This window comes from Argiope bruennichi, chromosome X1, assembly GCF_947563725.1.
Source record: "Argiope bruennichi chromosome X1, qqArgBrue1.1, whole genome shotgun sequence".
In the NCBI taxonomy this organism is placed as follows: domain Eukaryota; kingdom Metazoa; phylum Arthropoda; class Arachnida; order Araneae; family Araneidae; genus Argiope; species Argiope bruennichi.
This window is the reverse complement of record NC_079162.1, coordinates 13,913,924-13,932,726: the sequence shown is the minus strand read 5'-3', so window position 1 is coordinate 13,932,726 and position 18,803 is coordinate 13,913,924. Positions and strand designations below refer to the sequence as shown.

Here is an 18,803-nt window from a genome sequence, read left to right as displayed (position 1 = left end):
GCTTCGACTAACTTTCCCCGATTAGATTTTTTCTCCAAAATTTGACAGAACTATTAATTTGATATTAAGTCCCACACCAAATTCATCTTTTTAGCTCAAAGCGTTTGAATTACTTTCACAGAAAAGCGGGAATAAATGCCAAAAAGGCGATGTGGATTTTAAGATATCTGAAAAGATTCGTGAAAAATCCCTAATTGAGTTTTTTTGCAAATTGCAATACTTTTTATGAGAAAGTAAATTTTGAGGAAATCGGCGTAATAGTTGTGGCTTGAAGATTATCATGGCTTTCGTCAGAAAATGAAATACAGGGCGAGAAAAATCTCGCTGTATTTTATATTCTATTCATGCTAATTTAATATATCTGCGCTCTACATACAAAACCGTTTTACTTAGAACTAGTAAACTTGTCAGAAACGCATTTTAGAGGGTGGGAATTTTACTTCGGGAAAAGGTGCAAATTTCAATCAGAATTTTCATTAACTGAAAATGAAGCGAAATATCGGTATCTTTCCTCTATGACTTCCGAAAATATAGCCAAAATGGTTTCTGCATCATTTTAAAGTTCAAAAAAATCAAATTATACCAATGTTAACTTATAAATTAAGTTTCTACTTTTAATGAATTTTAAGAAAATATTTTAAATGTTTTCAAACAATTTATTTCACAAAGAAATGAAGTGCGTAGAAAAAAGTAGTTCTATTTATCATATTGCAATTACGCTGGCAAAAACTCCAGTTAAAAGACCGAGTTAATTCTTTCTGAAATTTTAACTTAAAAATGCGATTTTTAGCATTTGTATGAAATAGATTATGAAATGCGATATTTTCTAAAAAAGCGATACGAGAAAAAGTTCTACGATGTTTTAAAATGGTTATCAGTTCAATAATTCAATCTTATTTAAGGCATATACAACTTAATACATAGGATATCCACACTAATCAGGGACCAACAGCTGATTTCTACAACTTTATTAGATACATACGCGAATTAGTCTAAATGAGACATTTTATATAGTTTGAATCAAATATTCCTATAAATTACGCTCAGATTTATTTTTACATTAAAAAACTTTATACGGATCCTATATTCTATAAGTCATTAAATATTAATGTCTCAAGCCTATTTTATTAAAAGTTCCACTCTTTTGCAATTAAAATGTATTAAATTTTTCAATTAAAATGTCTTAAGTGAAATTTGAATGCCTATTCTATAAAAAAGATTCGTCTTGACGAAAAAGCGCTACTCAGGGCTCGGATTTTCTAAGGCCGATTGTCTAAAATAATGCAATTGTTGATAATCTTAAAATATTCAAAGCATTATAACTGGATCAGGCTTGCTCTCGGAAGACAACCGTTAGAAGCAAGATAATTTTACCGACTATGATTTACAGGATCGAAGAACTGTATAACGTAGAATTCATAATTTTCTGAAATACATTTATTGATTGAAATAACACTTGCCGCATTCAAATCTTTTTGAAGAAAAAACTGAATTGACGAATCAGAAGTTCACTGAATTATAAAATATTCTCCGATACATATATAAGTTTACAATACTGAAAGATTCGATTTTCTGTAATTAAAAATGACTGGTTTTAGTAAAAAAGTTCGCATTTATTGAAATTCTCTTTCATTTCAAATTCAAATTTAAATCTTACGGCAAATTGGAGATGACAGAAAATAGATATTACGATGGACAAAATGTCGTAAGGCTTCTATAATGTGAGCTATGGAACTGTGAATTTAAAGCTTAATATTTTGATTAAGCTATTAAGAGACCAAAGCACAAATATTTAACTGAATTTTGTGAGTTTTACACCTGGTGACCCAATTGGTGAAGAAAGGCGTCCAATATTAAATAAGCCGCATCCATTTTAAACTCATAATTTATATATGAAAGAGCACATCACTGCGTGTAATTGAAGTAGTGGAGTGCATGAGCAGTTTCATCGGCATTTGACTTAGATGGCGTAAATTTACTCCTGAACTCAATTGGTTAAAAACATTCTAGATGGCAACAGATCCATTAACCATTTCGAGCACATTTCGGATTTTAATTGACAGTTTTGAAACATTTAACTTTAATTTTATGAACCAATTGAAAAATGCTGAAAGGACGATTTTAAGTAGAATTTATGACTGAAACAGCCTGTTGCTAATTGGCTAGACTGCTTTAGTTGAGTAAAATTATTGGGAATGGCGGTAAATTTAAGTATCTTGCTTCACAATATATAACTTATTTCAACACTGAAGAATTAAATATATTCTTAACCGTACAAATAAGAGCCAGTTGAAGTGGGCACCAAAACTGTCACATACTCTAAAGAGGTGTTACTCCAGAGAACATGTTCCATGGCTTTGGTGTTCAATTATGAAATATTCATTTCAATAAAGAATTTAACGTGTGATCCTAAATTCGTCAGAATGTTACGGAGTCCCCATTAATACCTAGCATGCGGTTAATAGTACCCGAAAGACTAATGCGTTTTAGGCGCATTTATTCCAGCCGATTGAAATCGGTTTGGCCTAAAACCATATATATATATATACTAACCGCCTTTGGCTGATTTTACGAATGTTTACACTTGATAGAATCATAAGCACACACACACACACACACACACACACACACACACACACACACACACACACACACACACACACACACACACTAGCCGCCTTTGGCGATCAGCCGGTTCTTCAATCTTAATGTTCATTAAAATTTTAATATTTTATGCAATTACTTTAATAGCTACTTCAAAATATTTTAAAACTTGAAATTTTGGATAGTCATAATTCACTCATAATATTTATAAAGGCCTTCAATCATAACGTAATATGTATCTAATCTTGTTAGCTCCCATAGAATTTATACTTTAATTTAAAGTGGAAAGGATTAATCTGCAATTAATATAGTAATATTTTTTACTGAAACAAAGTATTTTTTGTATTATGATTACTGAAAACAGTCACTGAGCGTTTAAACTAAAGAATATCTTAATTTATGTAATATTTCAAGAATCTGTCGAAATATTTTCTCAGATTCATCATGGCCAGATCGATTAATTAACAATGTTTAATTTTAAATACATCAAACACTAAGAAAATAAAACGAATCGTTTAAAATAATCGGTCGAAAACATTTTAAGCCTAGCCTAATTAGAGTAGGAAAAAAAACTGAAGCCTTACTCATTTGGCGGTGGGGAAAATGAAAAGTTTTTGGCGGAAAAGTTAGTTTTTAATTAAAATTTTAATTAAAAATTCATAAAAATGGTCCCCAGGTGAACATTCCCGACCTCCAAGCTATACATGTACCAAATTTGGTAGCTGTAGGTCAAACGGTCTGACCTGTTACAGACTGACCGACCAACGTGAACCCCTTGATAGATTTGATTCAAAATTTAATGGACATCTATACTATAGATATTAAGCCTGTACCAAGTTTAGTTTAGCTCTGTTAATGTCTAGATTTAAAGCAACACTAGTCTATTGAAATATGTACCAAGTTGCATCTGAACTCTCGAAGTTAGTGCTAATTTTTATTTAAGCAACAGGGCAGATTTCTTTAGGACGGATTTTGCTTATAATTTGGCAACAATTTAAAAATCTTGCGTAAAAACCGTAGTCCAAATTCACCCGTCTGTCTCAAAGTATTTTTGAACTGTATCACAGACGAACAAATATTTCTGTTATATTTCGTGTTATTCATAATCGGGGTGGTGAAAATCTCGAATTTGAATTTTTTGACGATTACAGTACTTCATGTGTTAGAAAGTATGAATGAACATGGAATCGCAATTAAAAAAAAATCAACACTTCTACCAAGCACATGCAGCAAACTCATTTAGTAATATACTTAGTATGATTTTACTGTCAATAAATAGTATTAGCAATTGAATATATTAATTTCAGGAGACAATTTTAAGCTGCTTAAAATATAACATTCAGCATTTAAGCTTAAAAGTTGAGAGGAAGTAATTGTAAATTAAGAAAAATAATGATATTTCAATTTACTTACATTTGTAAAAGTCCCGTACTGGCGTAACGCATCTCGGATCCAGCGTTATCCTTGTTGAAACTAATTGCACCAGCAGATAATTACGGAAGTCAGCCTCCATTGCGTTTGGCATTAGTCGATTCTTGTATAGCAAGTCTTCTAAAATCCCGACATTTTTGTACTAATTTTCTCGACTCACCAAGTATCCAGACAATAGCAGATGAGATGACAAATTGAATAGCCTGAAAAGAACGGAAATATATAAATGAAACGTGTTTAAACTGTTCACAACTTAAAGATATAGAAAATGATATGATGCCTCAAGTAATCTCAGTTTATAAAACCATTGACAGTGATTTATTTTGCTAATCAGATGATGCAACTTATTTGGGGCATTATTTTAATTTCTATGAAAAGGGCATTTGGGTAGTGAAGCGTTTTAATGATTTGCCTTTTAGATTTATATTTTTACTTAATTGCAGATTAAAGATTCAGTAATTCGATGCACGAGTGAGACTCATCATCTTTTGCGAAACTTAATAAAGAATTAAAAGACAGCTTACAGGTGTTGAGTTGATGCTAGATAATCAGTTTCAGTTTTTTTGCTGTGGAACAAATGCTTGACAAAACATGCCGAAGCGTCTTCAAGAAACTCCCCAATGCAGATGTTATCCTCCTGCCCCAGCATTTAAATTGTGAACCATTGTTAAGGTCATGACAACCACGAATTTATTTTTATTTGATGTCCGCATATGACCGTTTTGTACCTCAATATTATAGTGAACCGAGAATATAAGGATTTTTTGTCGATCGAAATTAAAATTGTTAGAAATCCAATTTTTGTACGAAAATCACATGCCATATTTCATCTTATTAAATGTTGAGTTTTTATCACATGCAAATATACTTACTGACAGTCAACCCATTGACTGATTAGTTTCAAATTTGGCACAGATAATTTAGATGTTAAAATTGTACCAAATGCCAAGCGTCTACCTTTTTATACTTCATAGCTATTGTGTTGTATTCGAACAGATGTTCTGTGAATGGTTTTGGCCAAAATTTAATCGAGCTCTTAAAATTTTGAGCTACGTTTCATTGTTGTAGCTCAACGCGTTTCGATTATGGCCAAATACAGACATCTCTAAAGACAGTTTCCGAACTCGTGGAGGACTGAAACATAACAATTCATCAAAAACTCGAGTTCGAAATTTAGCGATCATAATAAGCTAGGAGAAATGGCATGATAAATTAAAACCCATCAAAACGCAAAGCATAACTTATTAGATACGACATAATCCAATCATTCAATTGCCCCTAGATGAAATTTCATTTAAGATTGAAATTTTTCATGAACAAAATGCAATGGATAATTGCAAAGTATATAATTTTGAAATGTGAACTCCACAAAAAATTTGTACATTAATTGAGCAATTAACAAAGTTAGCGGTATTTTTACCTTGTAACCATACATTGCATTTTCGACATCAGAGTGGCTCGTTTTGGTCCGTTTATCTTAAAAGATTAACACTACGCTTGCATATAAAACCTTTGAATTCAACGCATTAGAGAAGCTACTAAGCTCACATTATAGTTTCAGGCGAATTTTTAAAGTTAAAACAATATCTGCAACATTCCATCTTCAGATACCCCAAGGATGGCGACTTTCAATTCTCAATGACGAATACAGGCGCTTTCAGGTTGGAGAGTATTACAGACTAACCACCGATTGATTTTCTGGAAATATTGCTTTCGTTTTATGTTGAATCTCGTAAATATAACTTCACGCTCATGATTCTGTCCTCAACTGAAGCATGTTCCTAATGAAGCATAATTCCATGATATCGTTTAAATGTTTATTAAGTTTCTCAAAATTAAGTTTCCAAGTATTCTAAATCAAATTTCAAGTTATCTTTTAAGGTAATGTAATTACAGTTTGTTCCAGGATTAGTAGAAGCGTTTTTTCCTGAAGCTTTCAGAAATGGAAGGAAGTCATGCGATTGCTATTTGATGAAACACAAATGGTTTGAATATCATTACAATAATGTAATGTAAGAAAAACTAATAGTTATTTTAAATATTGTCAAAATTCAGAAAAATTGTATGGTAATAACATTTTCTTAGACAATCTTTTAAATTTTAAAAAGACGCAGAAACTAAATTTTTGCTTCAAGGTTTCAGGAAATAATCACCCAAGAAAATTCAAGTTTCATTTAGTATGCAATTAAAGTTTCATAAAATCGCTTAGAGATAAACATTTTCATTTTATAAAGTATACCTGTGCCGAATTTGATAGTTTTAGAGGCTGTCCTGTAAACTTCCGGCACAAATATATACACTTCCTTGTTAAGTATAGATTTCACAGTTCAAGAGAAAACCAATCGAGATAAAAAAAAAAATATCAAATAAACAATTAGAAATGAAATATGCTTTGAGAAATTAGAAGTTTCATTAAAAAATAGGTCGGAATATGTTTGAATTCGATTGTTCAAATTCTTGTAATTCTATAGTTTCAGATTTCATAGTGTAGGGATAAAATGCAGTTAGAAAGCGATTGTTTTGCATTTGCGAACTAAATATTGCACATACTAATATAGCCATAAAGGTTTTGAACTTAAAGTTTGTGACCCAAATGGACAAGCAAATTGTTTGTCGGGATATGCCATTGAAACTTTTAATTGATAAATTTCTTATTCGAACTTCAATTAAAAATTCTTCAACAATAAAGCAATTGTTATAATTGGAGCTTAATCAACATATTTCGCTTAAATAAGAAGAGTAAATGCTCAAAAGACGTCCAAAAAGTGTCGAAAATGAGATTAAATTAATTTTCAGAACAATGGCTCACAATTACCAACTTCGCATTCAATAAAATTGCGTGACAAAACGTTACAAACGAGGATACATATTATACGCTGGCTGAGAATGAATATTCCATAGATAACTAATTACAGAAACATTAAAAACTAGCGTCAAACATTATTCACTTTCATTTGCAGAAAAATACTTACAGGGTTATGAAATAATTGACTCCTCAGAAAAATTAGGTTGCAAAAAACTGTTAGAACGCAATGGTCTATAATTATCAGTTTATAACCTAAAGCAAAGTACTAGAAAACATCCGCATAGTAATGATATTTATATTTACTGAATATAATAAACAACTTGCGATAGAAGCACAAGAAAAATTACCTTTATCAGATTAACAGGAGTCTGTCTCAATCCTAAGGCAGTCGGATTGTCCCCCCCCCCTCTCCAACTCAGAATTCTCACGAAGTGAGATATCACTATACCAAAAATCTTTGCAAATTATAATCTACTTCACTTCAAATCAATGGACTGGAGCATAACTCCTTAAGCTATGGGCCCAGGTTCTAATCATGATTGTTTGAAATCTTTTTATGCTATTAAAATTTCGTCAGCCTTTGCAATATGGATTTTTTTTTATTTATTAAGTTGCGATAAATAACTCCATTTAATTCTAAGAATTCCATTCCAGTTTTACAAATACGCACTATAAACTATATTTCTTTTTAAATTCTTTTATTGCAGATCAGTTATTTGTTTTTGTTTTCAATTTCCTTGATTATGAATACACTTGGGAACGCCAATAATATGATCTCAAATGAGGCTGCATTTGTAAAAAGTATTTGAAGCCCTGGTAAAGAACTCCAGGATAGATTAATATTCTATTATTATGTTCGTGACTTTTTAGAATTTAAGAAAGAATTTTGAAATCAACAACAACAACAACAAAAAGATGAGTTAAATACTAAATTGTAATAATAAATAAATACTAAATACTTAATAGCACAAATGGCAATCCAGAAGGCAATTTCAAACAACAGAACTTGAGATTATACACTATCTACCAAAAAGTATTTGGGCACCCATGCAAATGAGATTATCTGTGGTCATGATGACGTCACATCTTCTATACTTAAATATCGTGTAGGATCCAGTAATGGCACTAGCCACGAAATTCAGCTCTGTCTGACATCGAGAAAAGTGTAATTGTTGGATATCATTGAAATGGTCGATCCTTGAAAGGTATATATAGCGAGTTAAACATTCCAAAATCGTTAATAGTTTTTGTCGTTAGGAAATGGAAGGTGAGTGCTGGTTGTTAAAATGCATTTAAACCCAGCAGACCACGCAACTAAGAAGTAGACTGTACCAAACCGATGGCGTACAGACTCCAGGAGTTCCCATGTCTCTGACTATTTATTTAATAAACAATAAAGAAACGCGAGGAAGCCCACTTGTTTGGTTTCCATGGCTTGTTGCCGTCCATAAGATTTCGAATGCAAAATCCATCCAGCTCTGGTGCAAGGCACGTCAGAATTGTATCCTAAATTTGTGTAAATGGGTTTTCTAGAATAATGATAAAGGTTCAATCGGATGACAATATGGGATTATAATATACATGAACGCTTTCGACAGAAAATATTACGTTTACAGTAGAGCTTGGAGGAGGAATTATAATCTCGCGATATTTCTTGTGGTATAGACCAGAGGCGGCGGTAGCAGGGGGGCATTTGCCCCCCTGTCGGCAGCCTCTTGCCCCCCCCCCCCGTCGGAGAGCAATGCAGAGTTTCGTCGGCAAAAGTGTTTACCATTTCATAATGGTTTTAGAGAGTTGAGCATTATCGAACACGATTGTTTAAAATTCACCTAAAAGTTAATATATTGTAAACAATCGAAATATTCAAGTAATGGTTAAAGTGTTTTGGATATATTTAGCAACATCATTTGGAAGTAGGTCAATAATCGATAGAATTCTACGTCAATAGTATGTCATATTTTACAGACAATTTTTGATAGACCAAACTAAGAACTGACTGCAATGAATGTCGAAGACGTTAAGTTCGCAGATTTTCAGACATTAAGCCATTAAGCTTATAATTTGTACTACTTTTGGCAATATAACCGACAAGGTAACAAGTGAAAATATCACCTTGTCAATACCTTATTTATTTTGCTAGCAATTTTTGGTCGTTCGACTAAACTCAATGGCGAGTGCCGAAGATGTTAAATCTGCAGATTTTCAGACATTTGATTGAAATGTCATTCATCAATCTTTCAATTTGCACTACTTTTGGCAATATAACCGACAAGGCGGCATGTGTATAAAACATAAGACATGTCGCATTTTGTCAAGAAAATTTGATCGTTTGACTAAGAATTCAATGTGAAGGGATGTCGACGAGTCCAAATTCTCAGTCATTTTATTTAAATGTCATAATGTTCATTCAGCATATAATTTATACTATGTTTAGCAGAGTAGTCAATAATCTGGCAAATGAACACAACGTCACTTTTATCCCGACTAATCTTTATCCTTCGGCTAAGATTTTCTCATTGATTATAAAAAAAAAAATTGTTTTCATCGAGCACTTCTATTGCCTGCCAGTGGAATTATTAGAAATTGGAGCTTTTATATTATTCATGAATAGGACAATAGTTTTCTATAATTCATAACTCAAATCCAAGTTCTAAAATTAATCATTACCTTATTCATATAATTGTTAATTCCTCGGTAACGAATTGATAAATTTATTTTATTCGTTTCACTATGAGAATTGCTGACTAAAATCTAGTTAATCTAGTTAAAAAAACACGCACACACATACACACACAATGTTTTCTTTTGACACTCTTGTGAGTATGCATACTAAGAAGAGTTATTTTGCTGTAACCAAATTATGTGAATTCATTATAAATCACTGGAGTAAGTAAATTGTATAATTGTAAATTAAATCCATTCAACAATAAAATATCTGTTTTCTTTTGCAATCTAATTTATCAGGCTACAATTATTACTCTACAGATATAATACCGACTGCAGTTGACGAAAAAAAAAATATTTTTGGTATGGTAACTTTTTAGCTACACTAAAAGAGTTTATCCAAGTATGCGCTAATTTTTTTAAAATAAATTACTACCTAAATGCTTAAGACTCTGCATTCAATATTATGACTATGTAATCGGAGAACGTATAATTTATATATACTTTTCTTTCAATTACTATTATTGGCAAAAAGTATATAATTTCAGATGCTCCTAAATTTTTAATAGACTTTGAATAAAGATGATTAAAATAGTCATTCTTAGAATATTCATAAATAACACTTTAACCCCTTGATCTACGAATTTACTTACTTCCTAAGTAAATGGCAGATCTTATTTGGGACAATTATCGTTACCTTAATCACCAGAAAAATATAAGGGCATTTGAGGTAAAGATGCGTTTTCAAGTGATTTTAGCGTTTTATATTACTTAATACTTTCACTTAATTTCAGATTTAAAATTAAAAATTAAATAATTCCATACTCGAGTTCGACTCGTCATTATATATGAAGCGGTTAAAAATGCCTATGTATGCAACTGAGGGGATAAACTCACCTTTTGGTAGGAAATTAGCTTGTAATAACTTCGAATTAAGGAAGTACTCAATAGTACATAGAACAGTCAGAAAGTACATAAATAAAAATGAAGATAGGTGAATTCATGTTCAAGATCTAATTTTTTTTTCAAATAAAATGCATTGGTTTTTTTAAGCCTAAATATATATAGAAAAATAAATACAAGGGGGATCTAACGTTTAAACAGTCCATTTTTCATAAGAATATTTTTTATATCTTACATAAAATAGTAATTTTGTACATATATTTACAAAATATTTTAAAAAACAACATATTGTATCATTTCTGCATTCTATATTATTCGTGTCCGAACTGTAGTAAAGGTTTGTTGAGTACGCGCACTTATTCTCCTCGGATTCGAAACACATCTTAATTCTTACTCGTTGTTGCAATTCTTACTTAACAAATATTTCAGGTAGGGGACTAAACAGAAAAATCGGTTTTTGAAGAAAACATCGAATATTTTTTATTTATTATTCTGAATTTCTAAAACAGTTACTTTTATAAAACTTTTTGTTTCGACGTTCATTTTATATAGCTTCTCATATAAAATAGTAAGAGTATGTATTTTTCCATTTATCACGATGCGTCAATCTGGTACAATCTGTGTTTCTATCTATATACTACAATCTAGAATAGAATGACTATTTTTTTCTTAAATTAGATCGCAGAGAAATTAAATCTCAAGAGTCTCATAAAAAAAATAGTCATAAATATTGACAATATTTTGATGGTTAGTAAAAGAAAATGAGAACCTGTTTTTTTTACAAATAACTTTATAAAGTTTTAACAATGAAAAAAAAGAATTAAATAATACTTTATTTTCTTTAATTAAATGTAAAATTAATTATTAAGAGTTATTTTGAAGTCAAATTGGAGATATGGTGCTTGCCCCCCTGCCGGATTTGTCTTGCCCCCTCGTCGGCAAATCTCTACCGCCACCTCTGATAATAGAATTTTTTTTTTTCTCTTTTTAGATTGTGGCTTAAGCATTAATAAGAATAGGATATTTCAGATGCAGAGTTTAAATTTTTAGATGAATTGCACATACCACCTATTTTTATGTTATCTTTTTCTCCCTTGTAAATGGTTGCATATTTTTGTTATTTGTTTTTTAGTGTCATAATTTGTTCAGTGTAGTTTTTGCTTTATTCAAATCTTCTCATCATAGAGTAGAAGCTTTCTATCATATGATACATATACAAGTTCAACTGCTCTTTCAATGACAAATGGTTTCTTTCTTTAAGGATGGGTTTGCATTAAAGCACTTATGAGCATGTAAGCCCAGAAAAAAGATTGTCCATGTGCTGGAAGAGTGGGCAAAAGCAAATACTGGTCTCAATGGGACAAGTATTCGCTGTTGTACACTTCCTGCATGTGCATGGCCTTACTGGAATGATATAACTAAATCAATGTAAAAAGTCTTTACCATAAATCCACGTAAAAGCACTGAAAGCTCCTTCAGTTACATTTGAAATGTGCCTAGCCTTTTCAGCTATAATACTGATTCGAAGAAAACTTCTCCATCATAATAATAGTAGACTGAAAAATATTTTCTAAATCTTCCAGCAATGTTTTTCTTCCCCAGAGTCCATCTTTTCACTTAAATGGATTAGATCTGTTTTCAGTTAAATACCATTTAACTTCATTCACTACTGACTTCGTAAATGAAAGTTAAACCATCAGGTAGGTCAGATGAGTTCTTGAGTAATTAAATTTAAAGTCTCTCTCTTAAGGTAAATTGAGTCATTATTTAACTTTTCCTCTTACATTTTTAGAGAATTAGCTTTTCTTCAGCTATTTGTAAAGGAGACTATGGAAGTTGCTTTGGAAAGATATTCTTTAAGTTATTTAACTGTTTACTGGATGGGGGAGTTTGTAGATCATTTGACACAAGGCATATAAATGTCATAACTGGCTCTAAAATAAAAATCATTTTTTCAACATAACTTAAACAGTGTTAAAATGTATTGTTTATTCTAATTACTATAAATTTACATTGGCAGAAATAAGCTATCCTTCTATCCTATTTAAGTTCTAGAAGTTCTTTTATCATGATTGAAATTGCTTATTTTTTTTTTTTTTTTTTCATAATTTGATCAAAACATTAATTTTAAAATACAGTATATCACATATAAGAATTTTATGTTTCAATTTAAGATAAAAATTCAGCACCAAATCGTCCTTTACATTTTATTGATAACATAATAATTAGTATGTTTGGAAAACAAATAACTTCCATTTTATGAATTAATGTAAAAATAAAATAAGGTATAATAATGTTACTATATATTGAGACAAAGAAAGAAAATTTCTTGAGAAGAATTTCTTTCAATAAAATGTGACTTTTATACAAATATAAATAATTAATTTGCTTAGAATATTAACATAAAATTCCATTCTATTAATTTAGAATAACATGTAATTGCTATATTAAATTCAAAACCGTCTTAAACAAACAACTAAATATTACATTTCAGATTATTTTTAAGTTTTTACTTTCGTACATTATTATAAAACTTTCACTTTTTGAAAAAAAATTATTAACATAAAAAAATACTTAAAGTGCCAAAAAAAATAATAAGCGTCTTTTGTTAACAAATTGCAAATTTCATTTACAATGCAATTCAATAATACATTTTTCAAATGTCATTATATCTATACGTTAACATGAGTTGCAAGACAAAAGCCCCCAAAGCTTAACATTTAGCAAACGTGATTTAGAGGTTAAAAATGTGTACTTTTAGGCAATTTATCAGAATTTACAACTATAATTTTAATTAATCTCTCTCTCTCTCTATATATATACTATATATTGAAATAAAACTCATTCGACATGGTTGTATAAAAAATGGTTTTGAGGATTCTTGCTATCAAAACATTAACTATATTAAAATGCAACTCAAAACAGCGAACTCAAAAAATGACTAATAATCGATAAAAAAGTATTAAATAAGAAATAAATCGTAATAATAATTCCAATATTCTTTATCAAGTATTTTTAATATTTATATGCTACAAGGGAAAAATAAATTCAGTTTAATCAACTTTACTTAAAAAACATCCGTTCAAAATGGATATTCACTGACCAATGCGCATGTCAAATACTTTGTTATATTATTTGTGTAAACAAATAACTGTCTGTTTAATTTTTCCTTAATTTGTCTTTTTTTAAAAATTTTATAAAAATTTATTCATTTGCCTTTATAATATGAAGGCATTTATTTGAAGGAAATTAGACCATGAGTTCACTGAATTTTCCCTTCTCCAGGCATGGGTTAAAGTGTAATTATCAAGTTTCGCATGGGAAAAATGTTGATTATCCCATAAAAAAGAATCATTATCCATCAATCACTCTCATTATAAGAATGAGAAAGATGCATTCCCTACAGTTTTTCTAACTGTTTACCAAGTTTTCTCTAAAAGGTAATTAAATTCCATTAATCCCACAACTTCAGCACATATGATACTAGTTAAGAGCGCATTTGCCATACGACCACCCGGTGGTTTTGTTGCCGTAGGCAAATTGGGGTAGCTTTTCAAAAGCAACAAAGATAGGTAAGTAAATGGAAGTGGAGGAATCAATTACATAACTCTCATACGTATCTTTTTTTCTTTCTTGATGCTCATAAAAGCATCGGTTACTGCCCTATCTAAGAAATACTTCTCTGCAAATAAGCTTTCTTTGAGAAACTATATTTAAGCAATTTTATTTTGATGATTAAAATGATAAGAAGAAAGGGTAAAATATCAAAATAATGTTTATTAAAATTATTTGATAAAAAAAAAACTTCACTTTTAAATAGAATAGTAGATGAATAAAAATTTTACAATATGCTGTATTCCAGTGAATATCAAATCAAAAGAATAACATTAGGTCAACATACAGATATGCAATCGTAATTTCAATCTTACTGAAGAAATATATAGTTGTTCATATATTTATCTATACTTATTAGTTCATATATTTATTAGTTATAAGACAGACTGCCGACTCCAGAAACGGAATATTTATCAAACTTGCTTTAAAGGTTGAAAACGTGTGCTTTGATGCAATGCATCAAAATTTCCAATTATAATTGTAACTAAACAAATGTTGATGTTTTCCTCTTATAATTCTCAAAATATATTATTGTACAAAAATGATACTAACACTATTTTCCAAACTTAATATCAAAATCCTTTTATTGATATCAATTTCATTATCATACAATTGTCTTTTTAATATTAATAAACTAAAAAAATATTTTAGAATGTATTTCTACAATAATTTTTATTATTGTAATACAATTCATTTCATTCCCAATACTCTATCAAAATTTAACTACTCAAGTAAAGACAAATTTATTCTTTTGTTATTAATTTAAACTTGTTTTTTCTGTCACTCAACATTACATGTTTGTTTGTATGCAATATAGTAATTGCAAAAAAAAAAAAAAAGTATGACCAATAATATTATTTGATAACAATAATCTTTGAAAAAAAAATGGAATATCATATTTGCAGTAATAGCTGAAAAATCTACAAACGAGCATAACAATTCCTTATGACATCTTGACACAACACAATTTCTCCTACCCTTCAAGATATTTTATTTTACTAAAAATGCTTAGGTAAATTAACAAAGCCATATTCGAAATTTTGTTAAGATGCCATTTTATCATTCAGATTTAGTATTTAAAACTTCAAAAATAACATTTGGAAATTATGAAATTTTCTTCTGAAGCATTAACAAAGGTTTCTTTTACTCACAAAAGAATTATTTTTCTTCAAAAGTAAAATTTTCTTTAAAAAAAAAATGCTGTAAAGAAATTTAAGTGTGAGTTGATTAGTGATGGCATTCGGGTATCTAATTTTAAGGATAAATATCCAGAATGGATATTTATTTTTCAATTAATTGTATTCACATAAAAAAAAACTGTATGACCTTATATGCTAATGTTATAAAGAGGCAGAAAAAGTATAAAGATAAAAGAGAGAAAAAAAGAGAAGCATATGAATTTTTTTTTTTATTTTATAAAATTAAAAAAAAATTAATAAAAAAAACAATAAAACATCATACATTTTACATACTTGATTTAGATTCTTTTTAGTTACAATGAACAATAAAGAGGTAGACGATTTTTTAAAAAGTAATTTTAACTATATTAAAAAAAAATGATTTTTTTTCACTTAAAATGATATTGGAAACAAAAGTGAAAGATATTGTTTACAGTTTTTTTCCTTTCAATTTTTAGGCTGTGGTTTAAGCATTAATAAGAATCATATTTTAGAGGTAGAATTTGAATTTTGAGAGGAGTTGCATAGATTATCGGCTTTTATACAATATCTTGTGGAATATATTATATCAGATATTCCATTTGTAAATGATTGTGCTTTCTCTTTGTTCATTAAGTTTTTTTTTTTTTTTTTTTTTCTGTCTCTTTATCTTTTTAGAAGTTTCTAATTATATGATACATATCCAAGTTCAACTGCTCTTTCATGTGCTAAAAGATTTCTTTTGTGAATAAAATGGCCCAGGAAGTTCTTTCAGTTGTATTTAAAATGTACAAAACTACTTTGATTTTTAAAATACTGGTTTCATGCAAACTCCTTCATCAAAACAGTGGACAGAACATATTTTGTGATCTTTCTGATATTTTTCATTCTCTGTCCATCCTTTTTTCTGTAATGAATAAAATCTGTCTTCAGTTGATTGCCATCTACTTTCTTTTATTGATTCAATTGATATATGTAAGTTAAACCACTCAGACAGTTTTAACTTATTTGTGTCATTAGCTTTAAAATTTTTACTGCAGGTGAATTGAATCAATACTAAATTATTTTTGGAAATTAACCTTTCTTTACGTTTTTGTAATGGGGACAATGGAAGTTGTTTTAAGTGATTAAAGTCATATTCTCCAAGTTATTAAATTGCCTATTGAACAAATGAATTTGCAGATAATTTGATTCAGAGATTAGGATTATTTTTATTATTGATTCCAAATTGCAAATAATTTTTTCAACTTAACATAAACAGTGTTAAAATTCATTATTCCATTTTATTATCATTACTTTAAAACAATAAAAATTATTCTCTCATTTCATTTTTCTACATTTTTTCTTTCTTTCTATATCCTCATAGAAATTGTTTTTTTTTAAAAATAATTTAGTCAAAACCTTAATTTTAAAAGATAAAGTAGGTATATAAACTATATAAGTTTTAAGGATTTTCATCATCTTTTATAATTTTTTTTTACACAATATCTCAGAAATATTCACCATTCAGTATTTATCCATTCATTTGAATCAGAACAATACAAGTATAGCATTTTTTAAGGTGGAGCAAATGTTTCTTATTTTGTTAATGGTTTGGTTAACTAATATACATTAGTATATTACAATAATGAATGCTTCTGAAGCAAATCACTTTTATTTCATGAATTATTACTGAAAATCAAAATAAGAAGAAATTAAGCTTAAAAAAACTGAGAAAAAGAAATTTTTTTCAGAAAATGTAAGTGTTGAATAAAATGACTTAAATATTAAATTCTATTGACTAATTTAGAATAAACTAATATTATTATATTAAATTAAAAAAATAATTTTTATTTTTTGAAATTAAAAATTACATTCCAAATTTTTTACTTCTGTGTATTATTATAAAAGTAGAAAATTCAACATTTTGAACAAATTTATCCAAGATATTAAAATTTTTAGTACAATTTTTCTTTAAAAATATTATTACACCAACTGTATAATTACAAAGAATTGATTCTATTACCTTTTCAGATTTAGTTTGGCTACTTTCAATTAAAATTCTGATTTTTAGCATTAAAAGAAAATTTAGAATAAGAAATATATGTATTGAAAAAGTAATTTTTAAAATCATGTAATATTAATCAGCTTATGCATATAATTTTTAATTCAATATCAATCTTATTTTAACAAAACAAAAATTAGTTTTTATTAAATAGAAAATATTGAATATTTTGATGATTCCTGTGAAGATTTTTGGTTATCATACTTTCTTAACAGAGAATAAGCCTTATTTTATTTAAAAAAACTATATTGAAATAACCATATTTTATTTATTAAAAACTTAGCTAAAATTATATATATATAGTGAAAAGAATTCATATATATATATCTTTACAGTGCATATTTTTTACAAGTATGAATTATTCAATTTTAAAACAAATTTTAAAGAGTTTAGCATGCAAATTATCAACATAAAAAAAAAATGGACAAAACTGCAAGAAAGAGATTACAGATTTTTATAATTGCCGTTTTTAGACCACAAAATATAAATGCTTTATTGTTAATACAAATACTGCCAAATAAAATCAAAGCATGCCTGCAGGTATAAAAAAATGTTTTAAATGTTCTATAACACTAATTTATTACTAAATTAGGTAGTATATATATATATAATTTTTAAAAAGCATCACTTAAAAAAATTTTAGTTAATTTTTTAAAAACATTTAGCTTTGTACATTAAACAAAATATGAGCATTAAAATTAAAAGCATAAAAAAATTAAAATACTTTCCAATGAATACAGCCAAATTGCAAGAAATAAAATTAAAACAACATCGAATTTGTATTCCGAATAAAGCATCATTTTTAGCTTCCATTAAGAATTTAAATGAAACTTGTAAGTTCATTCCATTACGTTGTGAAAACTTTAAATTTCATTTACCAAACCAATAGAAGATAGAATTTAATGAGCAAAAATAAATAAATTATATCACGGTATTACCCTTTTATTAAGAAAGATCGTGCATAAATAAGGTCTGTCTTTTTCATAGATCAGATCGACAGTCATTCACACTCCACCCTATGCATTCTAAAAATGCGATTCATTCTTGGCGTGTAAATAAATTTTCAACTTTTGGCTCAAAAATGCTTTTTTGTAAGCAACCATACATCTATTCCCCCATTTCCATCACTACCGGAATGAAATTCATCCTCCAGTGCTACTTCCTTCATCGCTTCTAATGCTTCCCCCCCCACTTTGAACTTCTAGTGGGGAGGAGGGTTCAAGCGTCCTCCGGTTAACGAGTCTCTACATGTAGTGCGTCTTTCCGCATTTTCAACTCTACCGGAATGAAACCCGTCCTCTAGAGCTACTTCCTCTTTGGACTACTGGATGAGGATCAAGCTTCCTCCGATTAACGTCTCTTGAAAAAGTTTGGTTTGACCGGACTAGCGTCTCAATCGCAACGTAATCCCTATGGGAAGGGCGAATCCATCATGAACCGTACTTTTCACAGGTAGGTACGTTTGCCCGAGAGGGGCAGCAGGGATAAACGTTGGCTTTTAAATGTTGAGTTGAGTACCGGACTAGCGTCTCAATCGCAACGTAATCCCTATGGGAAGGGCGAATCCATCATGAACCGT

General features: G+C 29.1%; 1 long non-coding RNA gene across 2 annotated transcripts in view; it reads right to left on the bottom strand.

The window, feature by feature from the left end:
* The window catches only part of LOC129958971 (uncharacterized), a 35,292-nt gene extending 16,813 nt beyond the window's left edge, over window positions 1-18,479 (bottom strand). Inside the window, exons 1-2 of one of the 2 annotated variants that reach the window (XR_008783359.1) lie at window positions 18,163-18,479; window positions 4,018-4,238 (exon numbers count right to left, since the gene is read on the bottom strand). This is a non-coding gene — a long non-coding RNA (uncharacterized LOC129958971). Of the gene's footprint in view, window positions 1-4,017; window positions 4,239-7,188; window positions 7,278-18,162 lie in introns of those variants that run through there. The other variant, XR_008783360.1, reaches the window with a different exon arrangement.
* Window positions 18,480-18,803: the final 324 nt, after the last annotated feature.